The sequence below is a fragment of the Melospiza georgiana genome, unplaced genomic scaffold (genome assembly GCF_028018845.1).
Source record: "Melospiza georgiana isolate bMelGeo1 unplaced genomic scaffold, bMelGeo1.pri scaffold_29, whole genome shotgun sequence".
NCBI classification, from domain to species: domain Eukaryota; kingdom Metazoa; phylum Chordata; class Aves; order Passeriformes; family Passerellidae; genus Melospiza; species Melospiza georgiana.
The window spans coordinates 2,370,839-2,398,788 of NW_026652215.1; the positions used below are offsets into that span (position 1 = coordinate 2,370,839).

A 27,950-nucleotide genomic window follows, 5' to 3' on the forward strand; every position below is an offset into this window, starting at 1 on the left:
GCACCTATCGAGACTGTGGCCCCCAAATCAATCAGCATTTATGTCTCCAGCTGCTTGCACCAATGACAGGGAATGTCCTCTAACAGTGCTGGGGCACAAAGTTACCTTGCACAGGTCATCTGACAGGGCCTTGTTCTTTCTGTGCTTCCTGTGTTTCTCCCTACCTTCCACTTGGAATTTCTACAGCATTTCTTTTCCTTTCCCCTTGATCAGTGCTGAAATGCGTGTTTCTCTTCCAAGTTTCAGTTTGTTCAGTGATCCTGTCAAGCTTTTTCTCAGAAGCTTTTATCATGGAATTGTGTGTTAATTTCAGAAATTTTGGTGATTTTCTGTGAGATTTATGCAAGTGTCCTGTTCATTTGGCACCATTTAGGAAGGTGCAAAAGAGAAAAAGGATGCTCTGTAGGTCAGTTCACTAGTGGAACATTCATGGACAGAGAGAGTGATTGGCTGAATTTTACATCTACTCCTAACCTGGAAGTGCAACAGGTCATTTGGGGAGAAATTTAAGCCCGATTTCTGCTTCTACCAGCCTGTATTCAAATGTAAAGTAAATAGAGCAGGGTGAGAATGTCAGTGTTCAGTTCCTGAAGTGCCTTATTAAGGTGTTCTTAAAGTAATGGAGATAAAATCTGGGTGGGCATTCCTAATTTCCAACCACTCATTGTCAATTTCACTGACTCTGAAAACAGCAGAGATGTGCACATCATATGTGATCAATCCATTTGGGGATGTTGTAGGTTCAGATTCTCTGAGGCTTTAGATTTTTAGGTCTCTAGACAATGCTTCCAGCAGTCTAATTTTTCAGAAATTAAACTTTCAGAAATCTAAGCTTTCAGAAATTAAGCTTTTCTCCTTTTGTCCTCAGTCTTTGCACTCATGTGCACCAGAGACCTTCAGTGAATGGATTCCACTCTAATCCATCTCCAAGCTGGCTCTCCCAGCTGTGTTCACACTGGTGGTTCGTGTGTCTCTTCTGCACAGTGCAATTTTAAAATCTTCGTTCCTTATTATCTCTGCCCTTCTTTTTCTGTTTTAGCTTGCAAATGCATGCAGATGTATCAGAAATGATACATCTAATTTCTGATGCATCAGTTCCTGTCTAGCAATTTCATTTTATCCTGTTCTGATGTTCTGCTAGCCTTCTATGTTTTATTCTAAGTGGACTCCTGTTTTCTTGCATGTGGAAGTTTTACAATGCAATGCTCTCATTCACCTGCTTTCATGAAACCCTTCATTAACATTAGCACAAGTAACTGTGTGATTCCCTTCTGCTTTGTAGAAGATTTGGGAAACTCAAGTCCTGCTCAGCTACAGAAAAACATACATGGTGCTTGGTCATTCCTTTAAGAGCTTAAGCTAATGGTAAACAACTGCAGCTTATTCATTTCACAGAAATTGGGAGAAAAGACATTGCAAATATTGAGGAATGTATGCAATATTGATGGGCATCCCTCAGTTAGCCAGACAGACTGATGTCACTGGCAAAATTCCCTCATTTCCAAAGGTTTTCATTTAATTTGGCTGTACTTCGTATGGCTGCAGGTCACATTTCCCTTTGTGATAAATAGGTATGATTCGTGCTGATAAAAATTGAAACAGTAGTCAATATTGATACAGTAATTAATATTTGAGAATAATAAAATAGTTAATAGTTAAAAGTTGTAATGCCAAAGAAGAAAGGAAAAGGAGGGGCTCCACCCACCCCCCCCCTTCTCAGCATATGTTTCCAAGGACCATAGGAAAGAAGCTGAAGATACAGTTGCTAAAAATGAGCAAGAACCCGGTTGGGTCCAAGAAAATGCTAATTATAAGGGATTTATTGCCTTGATATGTAGATGCAGTGATACGTTAGTCTTGGCTTGCATTGTACTGGCTTGGTGCGCATGTGTAACCCAAAGGTGAATTAAAGGACAACGAAGAAGACTACAGGGCCTTCATCAGTGACGACCCCCAAAGACTTGTGCGACCACCAAACCGAGTGGTGGCGCATGCGTGATAAAGGTGGTAATGAGGGTGGAGATAGAAAAGTGATGAACCGAAAATAGGAGGAGATGGTATTGACACATGGCATATAAGGGGTGACTTTTACTTGGCAAGCTTGTACGTGAAGTGGCAAGGGTCATTGAACTCTGCCCTCCGTACCCCGCGGTATCTCTTGCTTATGCGCTATTATTTGAACCAAATTATCCCTGATTTATATATATATATATATATATATATATATATATATATATATATATATTTAACTATTTAATTTAAATTGTTGCTACCTTAAATATTGTTTGGGTTTTTTTGATGGGATAATTGGGCAAACATAACACCTTGATTTAAGGAAGTATCTTGGCAGGTATTCTTGGTGATATATCTTGCTAATTCTGCCCTTGGAGGAATTACTCAGTTCTGCAGTCCTTATTACACTCCCTGTTCTAAAAGACTTTTATGCTATTTTCTGTCTCTCTGTGTTTTCACACTTGTTCAACAAGGTTTTCTTTCTAAGAATATTAATCTCAATATCCCAAAGGATTAAAAAATGCTTAGGTATTTTTTCCCTAAGTATTTACTAAGGAAAAATAATATAAAAAAAAAAACAAACTGTATGCATGCTGGATGTAAAATACAAAGAGAAATAAACTTAAGCGTTCTCCCAAAAACCTTAAGAAAAAAACCCATGTATTCTATAAAACCCAGAGTATTCATCTACAGCACATAAAAATGGGCATGTTCTAGAAGAGAAAATTTGTGCAACGGTTCTGCACAGAATTCTTTTTGCCCTTCAGGGGCAGTGCCATTCTCTGAACTGTAATGCTCTGAGCATGTTCTGCTCACCATGGCAGCTTTCTGCTCTGCGCTGGTACAGATCATCCTCCCAGCAAAGGGGGAGTGCAGCCACCACAACTTGCAGCACCTTCCCGCACAGCAAGAACCTGAAGGACAGAGATGGCTTTCACCAGCTGCTGCGGGTTCTAATAGTGCCACCTCTCAGCTGCTGAAAGCCTGAATTTCTGTGTTGCAGTGTGTTAGTTTATTGAGTCAAATGTTCTGTTATATAGTGGTATGTTCAAGTGTTCCCCGAGTTATTACAGTTAGTCTCTCCCCTATGTTATGCCCTCCTACCCAAGTGTCCCTCGAGGAATCCCCTCCCTCCTCACCAGATTTTTCCCTGTCTGTCAAGACTACCCGGCCCCTTTGCCCCATCCCTCAGCCCAAACCCTACCCTTTGTTCAAGAAAGCTCCCCGTTCCTCACCCCAAGATCCAATCCCTATCCCAACGCTCTCTCTTCCCCTTGTTCTGATTTGTTGTAGCCCTCAAAACCACACCCCAAGAGTAGCTTATGGGTTACCATATGGTGTCCACCCCGTGTTTTTGAAAGATTTTAAAACCCGTGCACAGGGGTGTTGGGGGTTCTTTCCACATCTGTTCCCTTTGGGAATTCTGTCCTGTGAACCTTCCCCTTTCCTCTCCTGATGAATTTGCTGCACTTTACACCGCAGAAGAGCCTCCTCTGCTTCCTTTACTCGGTCCTCCAGGGGTCTCTATTGCTCGGCATTTGGCCTAGAGGTTCTGGCTCAGGCAAAACCGTAACCTAGCCCATTCCCCACTCTTGCCAGTGTCCCTGGAGCATCACAGAGCTAGCCAGGGCTGCGGAGGGCAGTGACAGTGACCCAAGCTCTGGCATGTCACAGCCCCCAGAGCCACACCTGCCAGGCCACAAGCCCCAGCCCTGGTCCCCACTGCGGCCTCAGCGGCTCCTGGGCATCCTCACCCTGAGTGCAAAGGCAGCCTCAGGAGCCCCCCAGGGCGCTCTGGATCCAGGCTGCAGACACCCTAAAGCCAGCACTGAAAGGGACATGGATGGGGACTGCAGCTGGATCTTGCAGTGCTCACTGCTCCTGACTACTCTGTAACTGAACCCAAACCTCGCCTGCAGCACCTTGAGCACATTGACCCTGCTCGCCCCTCCTGGAACGTGGTGTTCCCACATCCTACACCAGCCCTTTGCAGGGAGTGACCAGCTCCCAGCTGCTCTGCTACCCTGGCCTTACTTTCTGTTTGCCAGCAATGAACTTAACGGATACATTCCTGAGAAACCTAGCACAACATTTGCTTCTCAGGAGCTCTTTGGCAAAAAAACTCCACTAATCCCTAGTTTATGCACAGAGAAGGAGGTCCTGACAAAGCATAAGGCACAGGCAGGGCTCTGGCATACGAATTCCTGAGCCACAGGATTCCACCCATTGTTGTTCCTAGCTACTTTGCTGATATTTTAAGAGCCAGTTCTGGACAGGGGGTGCTGCTGACAGGGTAGGAAAATATGGAGAATAAAAGGTGCAGGAGACAACCAAAAAAAAACAAGGGGGAAAACCCGTAGAAATACAGAGCACAACAGAAGTCCTTGGAGATGGTTCGAAAGAAAAGGCCAGCAGCAGTGAGCAGAGCCCCAGGTTTCTCACTGCCACCCCAGGGGCTCCTCAGTCCCCTGATGGTTTGTGTCTGATGCAGCCCTGCCTGGAAAGGGCTCCAGGCTCTGGTGTTCCCAGCTTGCTCCAGGCTACATTCTTAGCAGCACTGAAAGAAGAGGTGAAACAAAGAGCCATTTTCTGTCCTGCCTACAAACTCTTCTCCTTCAGTGCCACTGCCAGAGATCATCCCTCTCTCAGCTTGGCACTGTGCCTGCTGCATCCTTGTCCCTGTCCCTTGCATCAGCTCCTGCACCTCATCAGGACTCACTGTCCCACATCATGAACAGAGAGAGCTGTGTCAGAAGAGCAAGGAGTGCATTTTCTTGTTTGTGAGATACAAAGCTGTGTTTCATGTCAGGTACAAACAGGCAACGTGTGTATTTGTGAATGCAAAATGTGTGGACCCCGACAATGGGAGAGCTGTGAATTCTAATAATAACTGAGGAGAATAAAGCATGGAAAAAGGCCTTTGAACCTATCTTTTGTTTGCAAATTAGCCCTAGTTGATTTAGGAGTATTGGAATTAAAGTGTTAAAGATGTTGATTTTTGCTTTTAATCCATAAAAAGCTCTGCAATAATAACCTTCTGAAGTATAATTTTAGAATATTACTTGTATCCTTGAAACTGTAGCTTTGGAATATATATAAAGGAAATATGCTTATCTCATGCCTTGTTGAAGCAGACAAAAACAGCTTGAGAAAGGAAGATGAACATCACCTCAAGGGTTTATGGTTTCGACCAAAGGGAAGCTAGACATCACTGTTATGAGATTTAGAGTCTCTGCAATTAAAAGGTGGACACACATCTGGGGAGTGGACCCCACCAGATGGGATTAGTCTTTCTTCTTTCGGAAACTGGACCGTCACCATCTGGGGATACTCCTTTGAGATACATCCTGAGAAATTAAAATCACAGTAGTGTATAGAATTGTGATGTAATAATTTGGAATAAAAATTGCTGATGAGTAAAAGATTGGAAATAGAAACTGCTGAAAAAAACTGATGAGTACCCCTATAAATACCTGTAACCATCAATTATCGGTGTGCAGTTTGAGGGAAAACTTCCCCCACTGTACCCAGCGCTGTATTGCTCATACTTTACCATATTAAATAATAAATTGATTGCTGCTTGAATATTGGCCTAGTCAAGCTTCTTATTCATAACACTGTTAGCTGGGCTCTTCTATGGGCTGGCCATGGCACTTGATAATTAATATGCTGTCATGCTGTGAACTGAATTCACACCTTACAGGGCTGTGTTTACCGGGCCTGCTGGATCAGTGCCTACTTCCTTCCTCTGCTCCTCCTCACTCCAGGACTGTAAGAGACCAGCATGGGGTCAAAGACCCTGCAGTATCATTACCCTCTGGTAATGCTCAGAGGTCCTCTTAGGGCTATGTAATGCACAGCATCTGGGTGTGGGGCCTGTGCTAAGGAGAAAGAAAGAGTCTGTGAGAAAGCTGAGCTGCTCATACATGGGACTGAAAAAATGACAGGAACTTTTTGGCATATAAAGCTTTCCTTCCACATCAGGGACCAGGGAAGGCCTAATCAGCTGTGGCCCCACAGGGCAAGTCTATGCTAACTCCCAGCACCAAGTGCAGGGCTGTGGGGCAGGGCTCCTACAACAACAGCAAAGCTCTGTGGAAGAGCCCAGCCTTGCATCTGGGTTCCTGCCTGCTTCCCCTTTAGAGACAGCTGTGGCCCTAGGATTTGTGTCTGAGGGAGAGCTCCATCCTTGGACCTCCTGATCTTTCCCAAGTGGCCAAATGGGGATGCACCAGCAGCACTGCTGGGAAGGTGCTGGCTCAGTGGCTGTTTTTTGAGACTGCGCCCCCATACCAGCTTTATGTGTTTATGTGTGTGGGGGTGCTTTGGTGGGTGTGCTTTTGGTACTGTTTGCCTTCTCTTTCTCCTTCTTCTTCTTTGAGGGGTCCATCTCAAAACAGCGCCAGAGCCGCAGTGTTTCATCAGCAGCTGCTGAGGCCACTGCTGTACCATTAGGGCTCATGGTCAGGGTCAAGATTCTATCAGTATGACCTGAGGAGGAGAAGGAATGTGCAATCAGGGCTGAGCTGATCAGCACATGCACATTTACTCCTGTATGCTCCCATGAGCCCTGCCAGCTTGCATAGCTGTCTCCCCACTGGCTGTGGCAGCATGATTTCAGACCCCAAGCACACACTTGGATCAATGGTATCTCTTCCACAGCCCTGTGGGCATGCTTCACTCCTAGCAGCATGGCCCTGGATACTGTCCTGTATCAGTGATGCTGCAGGCTCAAACCAAGGAGTGCAGCTATCTTCAACCTCTAACAGCCCCCCTACCCAGGCCCTGTCCACCTATAGTAGGAGTCTTAGTATCTGTAAGTAAATGAAAAGGGGGAAATATAGTAGGAGTCTTAGTAAAATATCTGTATTGTACATTGAATATCTGTATATAGGCCTTGCCCTGATAAGCCCTGGTTGTTTTTGATGGGCTGCAGCTGCAATGTCCTTAATTGGGCTGCATCTGTAGCTTGTGAAGATAACTGGGATAAAAGGGGCTGGGCTTGGCCAGTCAAGCTGAGCTGACAAGGAGCCCTGACGAAGAAGGAGCAACAAGCAGGAGAAGTCAGAGCTGTGAAGAACTGCCCCCAAGAAGTATCACCGAGAAGGTACGAGACTTTAGAAATATGATTGCGACAGTATGGGACTTTAGAAATGCAACAACAAGATAACAACATCCACCTACCTTGCAGCTCTGCAACCTTGGTCATTATTGGATACTTCCATAAACCCAGCTGATTCTGTGCAAAGCCATGGGCTGAAATGAGCTGCTTATAGTTTGTGGACCATAGGATAGAAGTCACCTGCAAAGAGGCAGTAACACAGGTGAGGCGAGGTGCATGTGCTGATGCTCACCACTCAGAGTCAAGCATGGTCCCCCTCCTTCCCTGTGCATCTGGGCCTGAGGAGCCAGCAGCTCTGTGGAGGTGTGCTGCCAGAAGGTGTTTGTCTCCAAGCTGATGTTCATCTCTCACCTGGGAACGGGTATCAACAACACTGAGGCAGGCGCCAGAACACACGTTCCAGATGCGGATATGTCTGTCTCTAGTGCCACCTCCAGTGGATAGAACATTCATCTGCCATGGGCACCACGCCACAGCCTGAGAGAGGAGAGCTCATTTTAAAACATACAAGAGAGAACCTGCACCCAGCCAGTGCTGCCTGCCTGCCTTGCACACACATATCTGCCCGTGGCAGCTCTGTGCTCACCTTGACAGCACCCTGGTGCTGAGTGAAGGTCTGTAGAGGAGCAAAGTCTCCATCCCCACCTTAGGTGCATGGCCAGACATTCGCCAGACTGTCATTGCCACCACTGGCCAGGTAGCAGCCATCCAGAGACCATCTGAGTCCGCACACCTCCTGTGTGTGGCCAGCAAGGGCGGCCACGTGATGCTCAGCCACTCGGACATCGTGGTGATGGATGTGCCCAGTCCGTGCCCCACTGCAGAGAGAAGAGAAGGCTTGCAGGGTCAGGCTGCACATTTTCAGCCAAATGCATTTCTGTTGTTGCAAGACTGCTATACCTGCCACTGGGTTTCAACCAGTGTTACCAGCAACACAGGTCTGTTGGTGTGAGTGAAACACCCACACAAGCTCTTTACAACTTCAGCACAAATTGCAATACAGGAAAGAGGCCTTCTCCTCACAGCCCCAACAGATAAGGCTGAGTAAGAATCCCAAGCCAGGACAAACTTCTCTCTGCCATCCCTAACCCATGCCACACATAGATTGATGGATAGGAGTTTGCAACAACTGGAAACTGCCCTTGACCCACTGCTTTACCTGGAGATGATGCAGCTGTTCCAGCTGAGGGTTCCCACACGGCCACAATGGCTGGTCATGGTTCAGAGACGTTTCTGCTGCTCAATGTCCCATAGTTTATAGGGGCCTGAGTAAATATATGTATTGCAGTAAAAGATCTCTGTATTGTATAAGTGATCCTGCCCTGATTCTAGTTATTGTAAATGGGCTGCAGTTGCAATGTCCTTGATTGGGCAGCAGCTGCAGCCCGTGGAGGTGGCTGGGATAAAAGGGGGTGCGGCATTCAGGGAGAGCTGGAGAGGAGCCCTGACTGAGAAGCAACAACAACACTGCTGTGAAGAGCTGCTGTGAGAAAACCACCCAGAAGGTATGAGACCCTAGAAATATGATATACAACAATATAAATACAACAATAGCTGGAAAGGCAAAGCAAAAAGTTCTTCAGAAGAAACCCAATCCTGTTTCTATGCCCTAGGAACCTCACTGCACAGGCTCTGGCATTCAGCTTTCTCAGTAAGGGAACAGAGAAAATGTGTATCTCATGACTGTAGCACAGAAGGTAACGCTACTTATCAGAAACCCCCCAAACCAAACCCTGTCTTGCACACTGGGCAGTTCCACCCCACACCAGGGAAGACAAGTCAGGTGCATGGCATCCTTCCTCTGCCAACCAAGGTTTTGTCCCCAGGCCCCACAGTTCTGTCAATCCCTTGAAAATGTCTCTAGTTTTACTCCTGCATTCACCTGAACCTCAGCACTACTTGTGCCAACAGCAAGGTAGTCTCCTTCTTTAATCCATGACACAGAGGAAATATAAACATCTGGATGCTCCGTCTGCAGCAGGGGGATAATCTCCCTAGTAGCGTAATTCCACAGATAAACAGCGTCATCCAGAGCCACTGCCAGGAAGTTCTGGGAGCTCCAGTCTATGAGATTCAGATCTACACTTTGAAAGAGCAATGCAGGTCACACCATGCTTGGCTAGAGAGCATGCCCTTCACCCGTGCTGATGCAGCAGGTGTGGGTGCACATGTGCACACACACACGTACAGGTGAGGGGCAGCCTTCTGAGTGCCACTATGCCCAGCTGCTGGGGCCAGGTACCCTGCTCCAAGGCACCTACACAGTGCCCTAGACCACTGTCCCTGTAAGGCCACACAGGGACACTCCAGAAGGGGTCTGTGCTAGCCTGGGTACACAAAATAATACAGACAGCCCAGTTACACTGTCCTAGGAACAGCAATCCAGTGCAGAATGTTCTGGATGTCCAGCACTCAACCCTGTAGCCTACTTACAGTAGTCGTTGAACATCTCTGGTGCATCCAAGAGCCGTTCTGGCTTTGAGGGAATATTTCTGCTATTCTTCCTGCTGAATCCAGGTGCCATTTTCTGACTGTAGAGCACTTTCAGGTTATTCTGACAGCCTGTGTGCAGGGGAACAGGTTTGTTAACCTGAGTTAGTTTCCTCCCAGCTAAGTGCTGCTCACCCAACTAGGAATCCCTTGGAGTGAAAATAAAGTCCTAAGAGAAACACTCACAAGCCTGCAGTGCACTAAAATCACTGGCAGTATGAACTGCTGAACAGGGGTGAGCTACAGTTTCCTCATTCATGGAAACAAATTTTACAAACACTTGGTGTTTGTTAAACACCATTATATTTAGTTGCAGTTTAAGCTAGAAAGTGCACAGCAGAGGGTTTGATGCTCTTACAGACTTCATGAAGGTTTGGAACCTGCAGTATAGGTGAAATGTCACCGACATCTTTTCATAAAAATCCTTTCTTTAGGATTTTTCCCCCTTCTGAGAAGCTGTGGCCTCAGCAACAAAATGTAAACAATGGTCATTTGCTGCTGGGGAATGCAACAGGTGGATGCATGATTGGTCTCGGGTGAATGTTTGGATTTACTGACCACTCACAGCAGAGCTGGGTCTCACCCTCTGCTGAGACACAGCCCTTTGTTTATTCATTCTTTTTCTATTCTTAGCTTAGCTAGCTTCTGAGAACTTTCCTTCTATTTCTTTTAGTATAGTAACAATGTAATATATATCATAAAATAATAAATCAAGCCTTCTGAACATGAGGTCAAGATTCTCATCTCTCTCTTCACCCTGAAGACCCTTGCAAGCCCTGTAACAGGTGACCAACTGGCAGTCATAGCACCTCTCCTAAATAAATTCACTGTAACTGTTATGCCCTCCCTCGACCTCAGGAACCTTAAGAAAGGAGACTCCAGCCTGTACAGCTCTCAGAAACCAGTTGATTTCTCCTGTGACCACACACAGAGCCTCTGTGTTGCTGTTCCCCTGACCTGATCTCTCCTGCTGATTCAGCTCATACAGAGCCTGTATCACACCTTCTGGAGCATTCTGTTGTTTTCCTCTGAGGTGGAGGATTTTTGCCTCTTCTACATCAAAACCATTCAGATGCACTGCCCAGGCTTTCTGTTGCTCCTACAGAGACAAATCACCCTCAGTGCAATGCATTTAAAACAATTCCCACACTGCAATTTAAACAGACACCTAAGTCCCCTTCTCTTAAAATCTGAAGATGTTTGCCTGTGCTGCAAGGGTCAGTCACACAGAGGCAGGTCAAAGCAGTTTTTCCTCAGACTTTCATATATTGTCCTGCTCACATTTTCACACAATGGCAAATTCAGTGTTATTGCCAGTGGGAAAAGCCACAGCCACAAAGCGACCAAATGCTTCACAGATTTCAGAAGACAGTGTAAAACATTCCAGAAGTGTTCCCGGTGGAGACATTGTCCTAGAATAGCTACCACCAGCAGTTCCACTTTGCATAGGCTCACAGCTTTGTGTTTGTGTTGCCTGCTACATTTTAACACCTCATTAGTCAAAAGCTAAATTTTGCTTCCGGAAGCAGCATAGGCTTAGAGTGCATGGCAGTCTCTACAGCTTCAATCACATCCTAGGCTCCTGAAGCCCAGAGCTGCAAGTAGTGATGGCTGGGACTTGTCAGTCCCGTGTGCCCACTTGATAGAACCTATTGTTCACTGCTCTGTAAAGGGGCAGGAAGGAGTAGCGGTTGTTGAAGCAATTGTAACTTTTAGCAACATGCTCACCTTCTTGGTAGGGGAATCCTCAGCAGCGTCATTCTTTTTGCTTAGGAGGAAATTTGCCATCTCCATCTGCATAGTGCTGCGGTTGGGAATGTAGCGATCCCCCCCCGGCCTTTGTGGGGTAGCTTTGAATTTTGGATCAAGATTTACCTGCATTCACATATGAAAATATTGTCTTACAGCTATTTAACAGCCTGTATTAGAGCTTTCACGGGAGTAAACCCAACACTCTTCCACATCACACCCACCAGACAAGTAGGACTCTGAGGTCTCATGCCACTCAGTCACAACTAACTTATATTTTCCTCCCTGCCACCAAGTTGGTTAGGGACTGTGTGCACTTGGGTCTACTGCAACAATTCCAGAGTCCAGAGATAGGGGGAAGATACAGAAAAGCTCACAGGATGTAAAGCTGTCAGCTGACAGTCCCGCCCACACTCGTCCTAGCATACAGCTGTGCCAGCAAGGCTCAGATGGGCGAACAGCAGCTCGCCAGCCCCAGTGGTCAGAGCTCTGCCCCTCATTCTGGCAAGGAGGTGGGTGGCTGTCAGGAGCACAGCCCACCTCCTCCTGCCTGAGCAGCAGCCGGTAGGGCAGCGTGGCAGGGAGCCCAGAGCCCCATGGCGACGGACAAGCAGCCTGGGCAAGGCTCCCGCACTCAACCTCTGCCACTGGTGGCCAGTGCTCACTGGGTGTCTTGGACGGGGTCTTGCTGGAGCTGTGGGAGCGATTGGCCGGCTTCATGGGCGACACGCCGACGGGGCTGGGCCCGGGGCCGCTCTCCTTGGCCTTGCGCTGCCATCGCACAGGCGGCGCGTTCGGGATCAGCGTGTCCAGCTTCAGCAGCCCGTGCAGGTCCGCCTCGAACAGGAACTGCGCTGTGGTCCTGCGGGCAGGCGGGGTTAGACGTACCCACCGGCCGGGCTGAGCCTACTCCGACAGGCCCCGCCGGCCTCCCCACCACCGGACCGTGCAAGCGCTCCGGCCGCTCCTCCCCGCCAACGCACACTCCCACTCTGCCCAGCCGCTCCTCGGGACACTCCGTCAGCCGATACACCCTCCCCCTGCTCCTCGGGGGTCCTTGATCAGCCAGCACCCCTTCCAGCTGCTCTTTGGGGCTCTCTCAGGTAAGCGACATTCTCCCTTCCCCTGCCTTTCAAGGGCAATCTCGTCCCTGCTCTTTCTCTTCCCCACTGGGCTTTGCCTCTGCCCTGTGCCCCTGGGGCTGCTCTTGGCCAGGCAGCCTCAGTGGGAGCCAGCACTGGCTGCAGCCCCAGCGGGCCCCCCAGGACAAGGCCCAGCAATTAGGAGGCCAATGAAAGCTCTGGGCAGCAGCAGAACCCTCAGCAGAGTTCTTTAAATAATCATGGATTGGCCACACCTACACTGCAGCCTCACTGGGAATGTTTCCTATGTAGAGCAGACTTTCAAAAAAAGCTGTTTGAGGGAAAGGTGAACTAAACACTCACTGTCTTCTCAAGTAAGTCCAAATTCAGACAGAGCATAAGATGAAGATCAGCTCCAAAACAAGCAGGCCTGCTGAGAACCCCAGCCAGCAGCCTGTTCCCTGAGAGAAACCCCTTCCAGAGCCCTTCTGGGAATCAGGAACATGTGCTGTGGTTCCAGCTGCACCTGTGGGAGCAATGGGGAGCGTCAGCCCGTGCTGTGCTGCACTGCTGAGCTGGCAGCACGGTGGATGTGGGCAGGACATTCTCCGTTTCCCCCAGAGCTGGGGCCTGCAGGCACCTTGCCGCCCCTTGGCACAGGCTGTGCCACCCAACAAAGCCCAGCAGGCCGGGAGGAGAGCCCGGAGCCAGCAGGAAGCTGAGAGAAGGCCCTGCTCTAGAACTGAGGGAGTTCCACCAGAAGCAAACAAAGATGGTAAGTTGAAGAGATTCCCACTGTGCTCAAAGTTTGTCTGAGAAAACTAAGACGTGAGCTTGTCAAAAATCCAGGAAATATCTGGGAAAAGGTTTTATGTATGTTGGTTGTGACTAGGTACAAAGCTCCTGTAGGAAAAGAGCCTCTGCAGCAGGCTGGCTGGCTGAAGGGGTCTTACTTCTTTCTAGAATAAAGATTACCACTCAAATGCAATTTTATTTTTTATTGTATGAGGGGAAAATATTTTCCAGAACTCTAAAACCAGTTTCAAAAATACAGATGTGTTGTGGAAAAAGGAATGAAACATATGGGGATTTCTCTCTACAAGAGATATTTCTAAATATTTCTAAAAATGAAAAGTGAAGACAAAATGAGGTCATTTTTTTGGATTCTAAAGCTACTTAGAAAAATCTTTAACTACTATAGGAATTGGGAAGAAATATTTGGAGGTGTGTCTCTACAGAAAACGATTTTGAAATATTTCTACAAATTTCTAATATTTAAAAGTGAAAAATTAAGAAAATGGGGTTGCTTTTTCTCAGGAGCCCCATGCTGCTGCCTGACCCCTGGGCTCCCCCAGCCCTCGGGACCCCACCTCTGGTCACAGCAGCCCCTGCCTGGCTCCTGCCTGCCCACACCGTGGGCATCCACGGCTGCTCCTGGCCATGGAGCTCAGCCAGTGCTGCTGCCAGCTGGGCTTTGCTGCTGCTGCCACCCAAACACTGGGATGACAGCACCTTCCCTTTAGTGCAACAAAAGAAAGGGCCATCACCTGGCCTGGCAGAGAGCAGGGTTAACTTCAGTGTTGTTTAGATGGCAGGGCCAGGGGGCTCAGGGGCAGAGGAAGGGACATGTTGGGCTCAGGAGAGGCTGGATGGTGCTGGGCTGCTCCTGGGGTCTATAGAAGTAGTCGGGACGAGACAGAGGAGGATCAAAAAAGAAATGAAAGTAGCTTGGGGATATACATGAGGAGAGGAGGTGGCAGTGGGGTCTCCAGGAGAATAGGAGATTTCCTTGTCGATGGCTGTTCTGCAGTCTTCTTCTCAGAACTCTTGACAGGGCTACCCAGGCCCTTCTAACTGCTGGAGGAGCTGCTCCTGCTGTTTGGGTGTGAGGTGCAGCCACTGTCTTACAACTCTTCTCCAGAGGTGGAACTGTGGGAAGAGGAGGTGGCTGAGGCCCCAGCTGCCAGTGGCACACAGGGAGCCTCCTGCACAGATGGGCCCAGAACTGGCAAGGCTCCCCAGCATGGCTGGAGCTGCTGGCACAGCTTGGCCGAGCTGCACAGCTGTCCCTCAAGGCCCCGGCCAGCAGGGCACGGCTCTGGGCAGGCTCCCTGGCCAGGAGCGGGCCCCAGAGCGCCTCTGCCTTTCAAGGGCAATCTTGTCCCTGCTCTTGCTCCTCCCCACCGTGCTTTGCCTCTGCCCTGTGCCCCTGGGGCTGCTCTTGGCCAGGCAGCCTCAGTGGGAGCCAGCACTGGCTGCAGCCCCAGCGGGCCCCCCAGGACAAGGCCCAGCAATTAGGAGGCCAATGAAAGCTCTGGGCAGCAGCAGAACCCTCAGCAGAGTTCTTTGGACAATCATGCACTGGCCAAAACTACACTGCAGCCTCACTGGGAATGTTTTCTGTCTGAAGTACAATTTCAAAAGAAGCTGTTTGAGGGAAAGGTGAACTAAACACTCACCCTTTTCTCTTCCAGCAAGTCCATATTCGGACACAGCATAAGATGAAGATCAGCTCCAAAACAAGCAGGCCTGCCAGTAACCCTAACCAGAAGCCTGTTCCCTTACAGAAACCCTTTCCAAGGCTCTTCTGGGCATCAGGAACATGTGCTGTGGTTCCAGCTGCACCTGTGGGAGCAATGGGGAGCGTCAGCCCGTGCTGTGCTGCACTGCTGAGCTGGCAGCATGGTGGATGCGGGCAGGACGTTCTCCGTTTCCCCCAGAGCTGGGGCCTGCAGGCACCTTGCGCCCCTTGGCACAGGCTGTGCCACCCAACAAAGCCCAGCAGGCCGGGAGGAGAGCCCGGGGGCAGCGCAGCTTCGTGGGCATGAGTCCCCTTTTCCCGGGGCTGTGAACAAGCTCCAAAGGCACCTCCAGCTTTGGCTGCTGCTGGGCCATGCAAGGGCAGGCCCTGGGGGAAGAGCTGCAGCCACCTAGCCCTGCCAAGGGCTGAGCCCTGCTGAGCCTGGCAGAGAAATTACCTTCTGAGCCTGTGCCCGTGCCCATGCCTGTGTTTGGCTTGGCCTTCCATCCTGCAGCAGGGGCTGCCAATTGGCCTCTGCTTCTTTGGGGAAACAACTCCTTCTGTCCTGCCTTTTGGCCTATCACTTGAGAAACAAAAAGTACACCTTAAAAGATGGAACTTGTTCTCCATTGCTTTGATGGCATGTTCAGGACGTCATGCTTATGCACAGTCTGGTAAAATCAACAAATCATCTAGGCTTTTTCCGCTGGGCCAGGGCCCACCTTCCTCCAAACAGCTGCCAGTGCTGAGCAGAAGTTGTGCGTGGATCGTGCAGGGCGAGGGCACACATGGCCATGGCTCTCTCCTGGCACCTGCAGCGATGCCCCCCTGGCTGAGCTTTGGGCTCTGAGCTGGCAGCTCTTCCAGGGGAAAGGCCTTGACCTACCCTCAGCATCTCCCCGAGGCTCAATCCTGAACGTGGGCTGGGAAGCCAGATCACCTTTAGCAACAGGCTCAGCTGCAAAGAAAGGCAGGACAGAACAGCTCCAATGGTACTGCTGAAGATTCTCCTTCAGGCCCAAGTGGCAGTGAGGGCACCTGGGTGATTGGTGCCATCCAAGGGCACCATGTCTCTGCCCTCCACTCAGGAGCAGGGCCGGTGGGACCTCGTGCCTGCAGCGGCCCCACACTGGGATGGAAGGAGCCCCTTGCGGGGTAGTCGGGGCAGAAAGGACTCCCTGGAGCTGCCAGCAGCTCCAAACCCAGACCCAGGCAGGGCCAGGGCTGGGCAGTGGCAGCAGAAGCAGCTCGGGCTCCCTGGGGGTGGCAAAGGAGCTGAGAAAGGCTCAGCCCCGGGGCACAGCCCTGGGCCCAGCCCCTTCCCTCTCTGCTCTTCTCTGTGGCGGCACAGAGCACACAGAAGGACACAGTGGCATTGCACACGGGAGGAGGATGGACAGCCAAATGCCCCTTCCTCCCACTGACAGCGATCCTGTGGGATCACTCAGGGCTCCAGAAGGGAGCAGGGCAAGGTTTCCAGAACTGATCAACCTTCAGAGGAACTTAAGGGAACTGGCTCATGAGTAAGCTCTTGCCACACTGACACAGATTATTCTGTCAGGAAAGGTACATTGAGAACTTGCCTTCAACATCTGGCAAGGTCTTCAAAGCACCATTCACCAGCAGTTCCAACTAATCCCAGTCATGATCCCAGTCGAGAAGGGAGCACAGATGTTACAGAACCATTTCCATGGTGTGCTGGGATCCCCTTCTGCCTTGGGGAATTGGGCACTGCAAAGGGGTGGGGTAAGGCTGTGGGAGCCTGTGCTGTGGCTCCTGATCACTCTCCACGCTCTTTGCAGGTCCTGTGCAACATGCCTGGAGGGGCAGCTGGAGCAGCCCAGAGCCCTGGGGCTCTCTCCCTCCCACACTGGAAACCCTCACTAAATGCTTGGGGAAATCTGTAGTGCCACAGCTGTCGCTCCCAACCTCCATCCCTCCCTCCTGCTTGCCCACCTGCCCATGGAACAGCTCCCACAGCCCACGGGCACATAGCCAGGCCCTCTCAGGACACACTGGAGCCTTGCTCTCCCCCTCTGCCCTTTCCCCACCATGGGCACCCCGTGCAGCCGCTCCCAGGTTTCGGGACGTGTCTCCCACAGAGGGAGCCCAGCAGGACAGCTCAGTACCCAAGTGCCCTGAGCCTGCTCGGGACAATTCCTCTGGGCTGTGCCCATCTTGTCTGGGCTGTGCCCGCAGTGCCAAGCAGCGGAGAGGGCAGCTCAAGCCTCAGCAGGGCTCAGGCCCAGAGGCACAGCAATTACCTCGTGTGGCTGTGCCTGGCATCGCCTCCCTTCCTGCAGGAAATGCCACCTTCCATAGAGCCTCTCTGTCCATCCCTTGAGAAAGGAAGAGGCACAGCTGGATCAGATGGAATCATTGCACATCCAGGAGGTGGCCTCTTCAGGAGGCAATACTTGTCCAAGACATGGGTAAGGATCAGGAAAATCCTGATCCCCCCAGGCTTTTGGGGCTGGCTATGGCCCTCCCTCCTCAACGCAGCCACACCTCAGGATGTGACTGGGGACCGGGAAAATGCAGGGGATCCTTGGTGAGTTTGGGCTGCGTGGCAGCTGATGCCCAATGCCTTCCTGCAGAGGCTGGGGAGAAGCTGGAGCCAGGCCAGGCTCGTAAACAGCCCTGCAGGGCATGGAAACAGCAGCAGGGTTCCTGCTGCCATGGATCCCTTCCCGCTGTTCCGGGCTCGGCGTGTCCAGACGTGCAGCCAGAGCCCTCGGCTGCTGAGCCCCAGGACAAGGCTGAGGGAAATGCTCTCACCATTCCCTTTGAGCAGTTCTGTCACCATTCGTTTCAAGATGTTGTTCGACTCATGGAGTTTCATGTGTCCTGGGGCTTTGTTCTTCCCTCTCAGAGGACCTTAACAGAAAGTAGTTCCATTTCCTAGGAATGGATGCCACAGAAGCAGGGCTCAGCCTGTGGGGTCAGCAGGGACAACACTACTCACCCCAGCGATGGGAGCCAGGCTTCTCTGTAGAAATCAGCAAAGGGGCAGGAAAAGTCCTCCCTGCAGACACATCTGTAACACAACAGTCACAGTAGCTTGTATAACCTGGTTGCTGTGAAGTTGTCAACAGTTATTACTGTGTAGGACAGTGAGAACATACCTAAAGGAGGCTCCAAAGGCTTCAACACTTTTCTCAACCAATCTAATGGGGAAGCCTTTTGAGCAACCTCATCTAGAACAGAGCACAGGTGAGAACATTTTTCAGGGTGTGTTGGGATCCCCTTCTGCCTTTGGGAATTGGGCACTGCAAGGGGGTTGGGTACGGCCGTGGGACTCAGATGTAAATGGGTAAGGTCAAACTGCACAGGGGCCTCAGGAGCTCTGGGCAGGCTCCTGGTCACTCTGCACCCTCTTTCCATGACCTGTGCAACATCCATGGTGGGGCGGCTGAAGCAACCCAGAGCCCTGGGAGCTCTCACTTCCACAGCTGCAACTCTTGCTAAATTCCTGGGGAAAACTCAGCAGGCAGTGCCACGGCTATCCCCCTGTCCCATTCCATCCCTCCTGCCCTTTCTCCCTCCCTTTCTACCTACTTCTGTCTCTCCAACCGTCTTTCCCCTGGGACAAATCCCCCAGCACACGGGCACATAGCCAGGCCCTCTCAGGACACACTGGAGCCTTGATCTCCCCCTCTGCCCTTTCCCCACCATGGGCACCCCGTGCAGCCACTCCCAGGTTTCGGGATGTGTCTCCCACCGAGGGAGCCCTGCAGGACAGCTCAGTACCCAAGTGCCCTGAGCCTGCTCGGGACAATTCCTCTGGACTGTGCTGATCTTGTCTGGGCTGTGCCCGCAGTGCCAAGCAGCAGAGAGGGCAGCTCAAACCTCAGCAGGGCTCAGGCCCAGAGGCGGAGCAATTACCTCGTGTGGCTGTGCCTGGCATCGCCTCCCTTCCTGCAGAAGAGGCTGTCCATGAGCCACTGCTTCCTCCAGGAAAAGCTTCCTTCTGCACAGCCTCTCCATCTGCTTCTGGAGAAAAGAAAAGAGAGAGCTGGATCAGATTGGGCTCTTCCCCAATGGAGAGGTGGCATCTTCAGGACGCAATGCCTCTCAAAGACATGGTTAAGATTCAAAAAATCCCTTTCAACTTTTTGGGTAGGCCAGGGCTCTCCCTTCTCCATATAGGTGCCCCTTCTGATTTGCCTGGAGATGGGAAATTGCAGGGCATCTCATGCCTGTGGTGCAGTTTGGTCTGCCTGTCAGCTGATGCCCAATGCCTTCCTGCAGAGGCTGGGGAGAAGCTGCAGCCAGGCCAGGCTGGGAAACTGCCCTGCAGGGCATGGAAGCAGCAGCGGGGCAGTGAGGCTGCCATGGTTCCTTCCTGCTGTGACGGGCTCAGCGTGTCCAGATGTCCAGCCAGAACCCTCAGCTGCTGAGCCGCAGGTGAATGCTGAGGGAATGCACCCACCTTGTCCTGCCTGCTGCATTTCCTTCAGCATTTCCCTCATTTGTTCAGGTGGCTCATGGGGTTTCTTCTGTCCTGTAGGTTTGTTCTTTCCCCTTGGAGGACCTTAGAGCAACACGGTTCCATTTCTCATGAATGGATGCTACAAAAGCAGGGCTCAGCCTGTGGGGTCAGCAGGGACACACTACTCACCCCTGCGACGGGAGCCTGGCTTCTGTGTAGGAATCATCACAGGGACAGGAAAAGTCCTCCCTGCAGACACATCTGTAACACATCAGGCACAGAAGCTTCTGCCATCTCTGCTCAGCTGCACGGGCACCACTGAGCCGCAGGAGCGGTGAGGGGATCGCGCAGGGCGAGGGCACACACATGCATGGCTCTGTCCTGGCACCTGCAGCGATGCCTCCCTGGCCGAGCTTTGGGCTCTGAGCTGGCAGCTCTCCCAGGGGAAAGGCCTTGACCTACCCTCACCATCTCCCAGAGGCTCAGGCGTGGATGTGGTTTGGGAAGCCAGATCACCTTCACCAACAGGTTCAGCTGCAAAGAAAGGCAGGACAGAATATCACCCGTGGCACTGTAGGAGATCCTCAGGCTGCAGGCAAGGCTCAGCCCTGGGGTACAGCGCCGGGCCTGGCCCCTGCCCATTATACTCTTCTCTGTGACTGCACAGAGCACACAAAAGGACACAGTGGCATTGCACACGGGAGGAGGATGGACAGCTAAATGCTCCTTCCTCCCACTGACAGCGATCCTGTGGGATCCCTCAGTGCTCCTGAATGGAGCGGGGCAAGGTTTACAGAATTCTTCAGCCCTGACTTAACGTTAACAAAAATGGCCGATGGGTGAGCTCTTGCCACATGGACACTGATTATTTTGCCAGTAAAAAGGGAAATTCAGAACTTGCCTCTGGCATTCGCCAAGACATTCAAAGTGTCATTCACCTGGACTTCCAAATCTTCCAAGGTGTGATCCAAATCTAGAATGGAGCAAAGACCTGAACCATTTCCTTTGTGTGCTGGGATCCCCTTCTGCCTTTGGGAATTGGGCACTGCAAGGGGGTTGGGTACGGCCATGGGGGCCAGGTGTGAATGGGCAAGGTCAAACTGCACAAGGGCCTCGAGAGTTCTGGGCAGGCTCCTGGTCACTCTGCACCCTCTTTCCATGCCCTGTGCAACATACATGGTGGGACGGCTGAAGCAACCCTGGGCCCTGGGAGCTCTCACTTGCACAGCTGCAAGTCTTGCTAAATTCCTGGGGAAAACTCAGCAGGCAGTGCCACAGCTATCCCCCTGTCCCCCTCCTGCCCTTTCTCCCTCCCTTTCTACCTACTTCTATCCCTCCAACCGTCTTTCCACTAGGACAAATCTTCCAGCACACGGGCACATGGCCAAGCCCTCTCAGGACACGTTGAAGCAGGGTATGCCTCTCAAAGACATGGTTAAGATTCAGGAAATCCCTTTCAACTTTTGGGGTAGTGCAGGGCTCTCCCTTCTCCATATAAGTTCCCCTTCTGATTTGCCTGGAGATGGGAAATTGCAGGGCATCTCATGCCTGTGTTGCGGTTTGGTCTGCCTGTCAGCTGATGCCCAATGCCCTCCTGCAGAGGCTGGGGAGAAGCTGCAGCCAGGCCAGGCTGGAAGTAGGGCATGGAAGCAGCAGCGGGGCAGTGAGGCTGCCATGGATCCCTTCCTGCTGTGCCAGGCTTGGCGTGTCCAGATGTCCAGCCAGAACCCTCGGCTACTCAGCCCCAGGTGAAGGCTGAGGGAATGCACCCACCTTGTCCTGCCTGCTGCATTTCCTTCAGCATTTCCCTCATTTGTTCAGGTGGCTCATGGGGTTTCTTCTGTCCTGTAGGTTTGTTCTTTCCCCTTGGAGGACCTTAGAGCAACACGGTTCCATTTCTCATGAATGGATGCTACAAAAGCAGGGCTCAGCCTGTGGGGTCAGCAGGGACACACTACTTACCCCTGCGACGGGAGCCTGGCTTCTGTGTAGGAATCATCACAGGGACAGGAAAAGTCCTCCCTGCAGACACATCTGTAACACATCAGGCACAGAAGCTTCTGCCATCTCTGCTCAGCTGCACGGGCACCACTGAGCCGCAGGAGCGGTGAGGGGATCGCGCAGGGCAAGGGCACACACGTGCATGGCTCTGTCCTGGCACCTGCAGCGATGCCCCCCTGGCCGAGCTTTGGGCTCTGAGCTGGCAGCTCTCCCAGGGAAAAGGCCTTGACCTACCCTCACCATCTCCCAGAGGCTCAGGCGTGGATGCAGTTTGGGAAGCCAGATCACCTTCACCAACAGGTTCAGCTGCAAAGAAAGGCAGGACAGAACATCACCCGTGGCACTGTAGGAGATCCTCAGGCTGCAGGCAAGGCTCAGCCCTGGGGTACAGCCCTGGGCCTGGCCCCTGCCCGTTCTACTCTTCTCTGTGACTGCACAGAGCACACAAAAGGACACAGTGGCATTGCACACGGGAGGAGGATGGACAGCTAAATGCTCCTTCCTCCCACTGACAGCGATCCTGTGGGATCCCTCAGTGCTCCTGAATGGAGCGGGGCAAGGTTTACAGAATTCTTCAGCCCTGACTTAACGTTAACAAAAATGGCCGATGGGTGAGCTCTTGCCACATGGACACTGATTATTTTGCCAGTAAAAAGGGAAATTCAGAACTTGCCTCTGGCATTCGCCAAGACATTCAAAGTGTCATTCACCTGGACTTCCAAATCTTCCAAGGTGTGATCCAAATCTAGAATGGAGCAAAGACCTGAACCATTTCCTTTGTGTGCTGGGATCCCCTTCTGCCTTTGGGAATTGGGCACTGCAAGGGGGTTGGGTACGGCCATGGGGGCCAGGTGTGAATGGGCAAGGTCAAACTGCACAAGGGCCTCGAGAGTTCTGGGCAGGCTCCTGGTCACTCTGCACCCTCTTTCCATGCCCTGTGCAACATACATGGTGGGACGGCTGAAGCAACCCTGGGCCCTGGGAGCTCTCACTTGCACAGCTGCAAGTCTTGCTAAATTCCTGGGGAAAACTCAGCAGGCAGTGCCACAGCTATCCCCCTGTCCCCCTCCTGCCCTTTCTCCCTCCCTTTCTACCTACTTCTATCCCTCCAACCGTCTTTCCACTAGGACAAATCTTCCAGCACACGGGCACATGGCCAAGCCCTCTCAGGACACGTTGAAGCAGGGTATGCCTCTCAAAGACATGGTTAAGATTCAGGAAATCCCTTTCAACTTTTGGGGTAGTGCAGGGCTCTCCCTTCTCCATATAGGTTCCCCTTCTGATTTGCCTGGAGATGGGAAATTGCAGGGCATCTCATGCCTGTGTTGCGGTTTGGTCTGCCTGTCAGCTGATGCCCAATGCCCTCCTGCAGAGGCTGGGGAGAAGCTGCAGCCAGGCCAGGCTGGAAGTAGGGCATGGAAGCAGCAGCGGGGCAGTGAGGCTGCCATGGATCCCTTCCTGCTGTGCCAGGCTTGGCGTGTCCAGATGTCCAGCCAGAACCCTCGGCTACTCAGCCCCAGGTGAAGGCTGAGGGAATGCACCCACCTTGTCCTGCCTGCTGCATTTCCTTCAGCATTTCCCTCATTTGTTCAGGTGGCTCATGGGGTTTCTTCTGTCCTGTAGGTTTGTTCTTTCCCCTTGGAGGACCTTAGAGCAACACGGTTCCATTTCTCATGAATGGATGCTACAAAAGCAGGGCTCAGCCTGTGGGGTCAGCAGGGACACACTACTTACCCCTGCGACGGGAGCCTGGCTTCTGTGTAGGAATCATCACAGGGACAGGAAAAGTCCTCCCTGCAGACACATCTGTAACACATCAGGCACAGAAGCTTCTGCCATCTCTGCTCAGCTGCACGGGCACCACTGAGCCGCAGGAGCGGTGAGGGGATCGCGCAGGGCAAGGGCACACACGTGCATGGCTCTGTCCTGGCACCTGCAGCGATGCCCCCCTGGCCGAGCTTTGGGCTCTGAGCTGGCAGCTCTCCCAGGGAAAAGGCCTTGACCTACCCTCACCATCTCCCAGAGGCTCAGGCGTGGATGCAGTTTGGGAAGCCAGATCACCTTCACCAACAGGTTCAGCTGCAAAGAAAGGCAGGACAGAACATCACCCGTGGCACTGTAGGAGATCCTCAGGCTGCAGGCAAGGCTCAGCCCTGGGGTACAGCCCTGGGCCTGGCCCCTGCCCGTTCTACTCTTCTCTGTGACTGCACAGAGCACACAAAAGGACACAGTGGCATTGCACACGGGAGGAGGATGGACAGCTAAATGCTCCTTCCTCCCACTGACAGCGATCCTGTGGGATCCCTCAGTGCTCCTGAATGGAGCGGGGCAAGGTTTACAGAATTCTTCAGCCCTGACTTAACGTTAACAAAAATGGCCGATGGGTGAGCTCTTGCCACATGGACACTGATTATTTTGCCAATAAAAAGGGAAATTCAGAACTTGCCTCTGGCATTCGCCAAGACATTCAAAGTGTCATTCACCTGGACTTCCAAATCTTCCAAGGTGTGATTCAAATCTAGAATGGAGCAAAGACCTGAACCATTTCCTTTGTGTGCTGGGATCCTCTTCTGCCTTTGGGAATTGGGCACTGCAAGGGGGTTGGGTACGGCCATGGGGGCCAGGTGTGAATAGACAAGGCCAAACTGCACAGGGCCTGGGGAGTTCTGGCCTGGCTCCTGGTCACTCTGCACCCTCTTTGCAGGCCTGTGACACATCCCTGGCGAGGAAACTCGGGATTCCCAGGGCCATGGGGGCTCTCTCCCTCCCCCAGAGTAAACCCTCCCCTAAGGCCTGGGGAAAACCATCCCCAGCGCTTCCCAGGGAGCAGGGAGCGCTGTCCCGGGAAAGGGGAGCCAGGCTGCCGGCTCACGTGCTCGCCACGCTGGCAGCAGAGCAGCCTGGGCAGCCCTGGCAGGCAGGGCCACGGCCAGGAGGAGCAGGAGGAAGAGGCGCAGAGCAAGGGCCATGGTGCCTTGCCCTCTGCCAGTCCCGCAGCTCTTGCTGCCACCGCTGTCCTGACAGTGCTGTCCCAATGTCAGCACCACTGCTGCCACCGCCACTGCTGCTGCAACAGTTGTGCTCAAGGACTGAGTGCTCGCTCCTTGTGCTGCTGTGCAACCACCGGGTCTGGCACCTCTGTGACCTCAGAGCCTGCTATGACCTCAGCCTGCTGTGACCCCTGAGCCTGCTGTGACCTCATGGCCTCAGCTGTAGCCCCAGAGTGTGCCCGCATCTGTACAAAAGGACTGCCTTGATTGTGTTTGTGTATCCCAGGTCCATTGCTCAGCAAAACCTTAATTGTCACCTGCTGACATTGTGGGTCAGACTGTGTCCATGGAGATGCTCTTGATGCCTTCCCTCTTTTCCTGGGCTTGCCACTGCAGGAGGTCCAGGCCCAGATGACGCCAGGGAAGGAAATGTGCCCTCAGCCCAGGGACGCTCAGCATGGGCTCCCCCAGCCCTGGGGACCCCGCCGCTGGTCACAGCAGCCCCTGCCTGGCTCCTGCCTGCCCACACCGTGGGCATCCATGGCTGCTCCTGGGCGCGGAGCTGAGCCAGTGTGGCTGCCAGGTGGGCTTTGCAGCTGCTGCCACCCGGACATTGGGGTGACAGCTCCATCTCTTTATTGCAACAGAAATGCTGGGCCGAGCTCTGCCCACCTTCAGTAGGGGCCAGAGATCAGGGCCAGTGCCTTCAGGAGGAGAGGACCTTGTTTGGGTGGTGGCAGCACCTGCACAGCAACAAGTTGGTAAAGCAACTGTGACAGGGGCATCGAGTATGGGCATGGCGTTGGGGAATGTCTGGTACAGGTGTCCCAGACTGAGGCGTTTGGCCGGTCCTGTGAAGCTGCAGACAGACGCCTGTTGAGACAGGAGGGTGCTGAGCTCCCAGTTGCAGCTGGCACACAGAGACCCTCCTGCCCAGCAGGAGATTCCCACTGTGCTCAAAGTTTGCCTCTGAAGTTTGAGAGGTGAGCTTCTCAGAAATCCCAGAAAATATCAGGGAAAAGGTTGGTTGTTGTTGCTCAGTAAGAATGTCCAGTGGGAAAAGAGCCTCTCCAGTACGTTGGGTGCCTTGTGATGACTTAGTTCTTCTTAGAGTAAAGATCACCAATTAAATTCAGTTTTAGTTTTTATTCTGCAAGTAGTAAAGTGTTCTACCTTTTTCAGAATTCTTCAACTACTTTGAAAAATCCTGAACTCCTGTGGGAAAAGGGAAGAAATATATAGGGTTTTTTTTTCTACAAAAACTGTTTCTGAATATTTTGAACATTTTCTGCTATGTAAAAATCCTGAACAATTTCTGCTATGTAAAATGAAGACAAAATGGGGTTGCTTTTTCTCAGGAGCCCCGTGCCCAGCAGCTGTCTGCCCAGCCCTGGCTGTGCCCAGACAAGCAGCTCCGCCAGCGCTGGTGGTAGCACACAGACACCTGAGCTGAAGGCCAAAGATGTTGGTGGACTCAGGCCCTTCCCTGGCAGGAGGGCTGCACCTCCTGGCCTGGCTGGATACCAGGGTCAGCACCTTTGGGGACAGAGGGTCCTCTTCTGCGTGGTGAAGGCAACAGCATGTCCCCAGCAACAAGCTGATAATGCAGCTGTGGGGAAGGGACAATGGACAGTGGCACAGAGATGCAAGATGACAAGTCCAGTTGATTCTAGAAGTGTAAAAATGTTCAAAGTTATTCTGAATTCTAAAACTACTTTGAAAAATCCTTACCGACTATGGAAAAGGGGGGCAAATTTTTTATGATTTCTTTATTAGGAAAAAAATAAACCCTACCTATTTCTAAAAGTTTCTAATTAATAAAATGAAGAACTAAGCTAAAATATGGTGTCTCAGGAGCCCCATGCTTGGCCACTGCCTGCCCACCTATAGCTGTGCCTAGACAAGCAGCTCAGCCTGTGCTGGTGGTAGCTCACAGACACATGAGCTGAAGCCCAAAGACGTTGCTGTACTCAGGCCCGTCCCAGTCTGGAGGGCTGCACCTACTGGCCTGGCTCTAGAGCAGAGCCAGCCCCACTAGGGACAGAGGGTCCTGTTCTGGGTGGTGGTGGAAACAGCATGACCCCAGCAACAAACTGGTTGCAGCCATGGCAGGGACAATGGACACCGGCACAGGAATGAGAGATGACAGGTCCAGTTCTCCCTGGCTGAGTTATTTGGCTGGTCTTGTGAAGCTGCAGAGGCGCTCCTGTGAAGAGAGGAGGTGGCTGAGGCCCCAGCTGCCAGTGGCACACAGGGACCCTCCTGCACAGCCAGGCCCAGAGCTGGCAAGGCTCCCCAGCACGGCTGGAGCTGCTGGCACAGCTTGGCCCAGCACCACAGCTGTCCCTCAAGGCCCCGGCCAGCAGGGCACGGCTCTGGGCAGGCTCCCGGGCCAGGAGTGGGCCCCAGAGCGCCTCTGCCTTTCAAGGGCAATCTCGTCCCTGCTCTTGCTCCTCCCCACCGAGCTTTGCCTCTGCCCTGTGCCCCTGGGGCTGCTCTTGGCCAGCCAGTCTCAGTGGGAGCCAGCACTGGTTGCAGCCCCAGCGAGCCCCCCAGGGCAAGGCCCAGCAATTAGGAGGCCAGTGAAAGCTCTGGGCAGCAGCAGAACCCTCAGCAGAGGTCTTTAAACAATCACGGACTGACCACACCTTGTCGTGGCTTGACCAGAAATGGGACATCTGGGATATGCTGTTTTTGCTGTGGTTACCAATGGGTGTTCGGATTTTAAGATGAGCACCTGGTTTGACCAGTGGGGTATTGTATCCGCCTCTTGAGACTACAAACCCAAGGAGTTAAAAGCAGGGCTCTTGTCCTTCAGAGCCCTCTTGGGATTTCCGGCGTGAAGGGTTGGGCCTCCCTCCCCCGGCCCAGTTGCTGGCTGGGCTGGGGGAGGGGAAAGCCACGTGGCCCATCTGCGGTAGGCCCGGATTCGGTGGAAGGGTGGGGGAGCATCGAGCGACCTGTTGACCCCCCCCCCCTTTTTTTTGGAGAGGAAGAGAATGCAGCCTGTGCTGGAACTTTTACTGTACGGCTGGGAGAAGAAGGGGGGGAGGGCTGTGAGCAGCCCAGCCGCCTGGGAGAGCTTTTAACTCTTGTGGATAGTGAGAACTTCACGGAACATTACCTTTCCTAGGAAAGGGAAAAGAGTGGAAGATGAAGGAAGAAACAGGCCAGTAAGGGGGTCTGGCAAAGAGAAAGAGAGATGTTGAAGGAATGGGGGAAGATGGAGTGGCAACTTTGCTGGACTCTTTTGTTGTAGATCCATGGACGGTTTCCTGGTGATACAGAGGCTGCATTGCAGGGGGAAGCAGAGGCTCGGAGCCAGGAGAGTTTGGTGTTGAGACCCCTCGGCCCCAGGGGGTATAGAAGAAATGGGGGGGACAAAGGTCCCAGAGATGAGAGTGTGCTCTGCTTGGAACGAGACAAGGCATCCTTAAATGGTCCACCCTGAAAGCAGGCCTCTGCCTTATCCCGTGCCTGGTGGTGAGAGCACCTTGGCATGGAAAGGAGATGTCACAAGATAGCAGGACTCCGGGCGGTGCTAATTGTG

General features: G+C 52.2%; 1 pseudogene; it reads right to left on the minus strand.

The window, feature by feature from the left end:
• Positions 1–5,123: 5,123 nt before the first annotated feature.
• LOC131096430 (cell division cycle protein 20 homolog) lies at positions 5,124–12,223 on the minus strand (annotated as a pseudogene).
• Between the last annotated feature and the right edge of the window lie 15,727 nt (positions 12,224–27,950).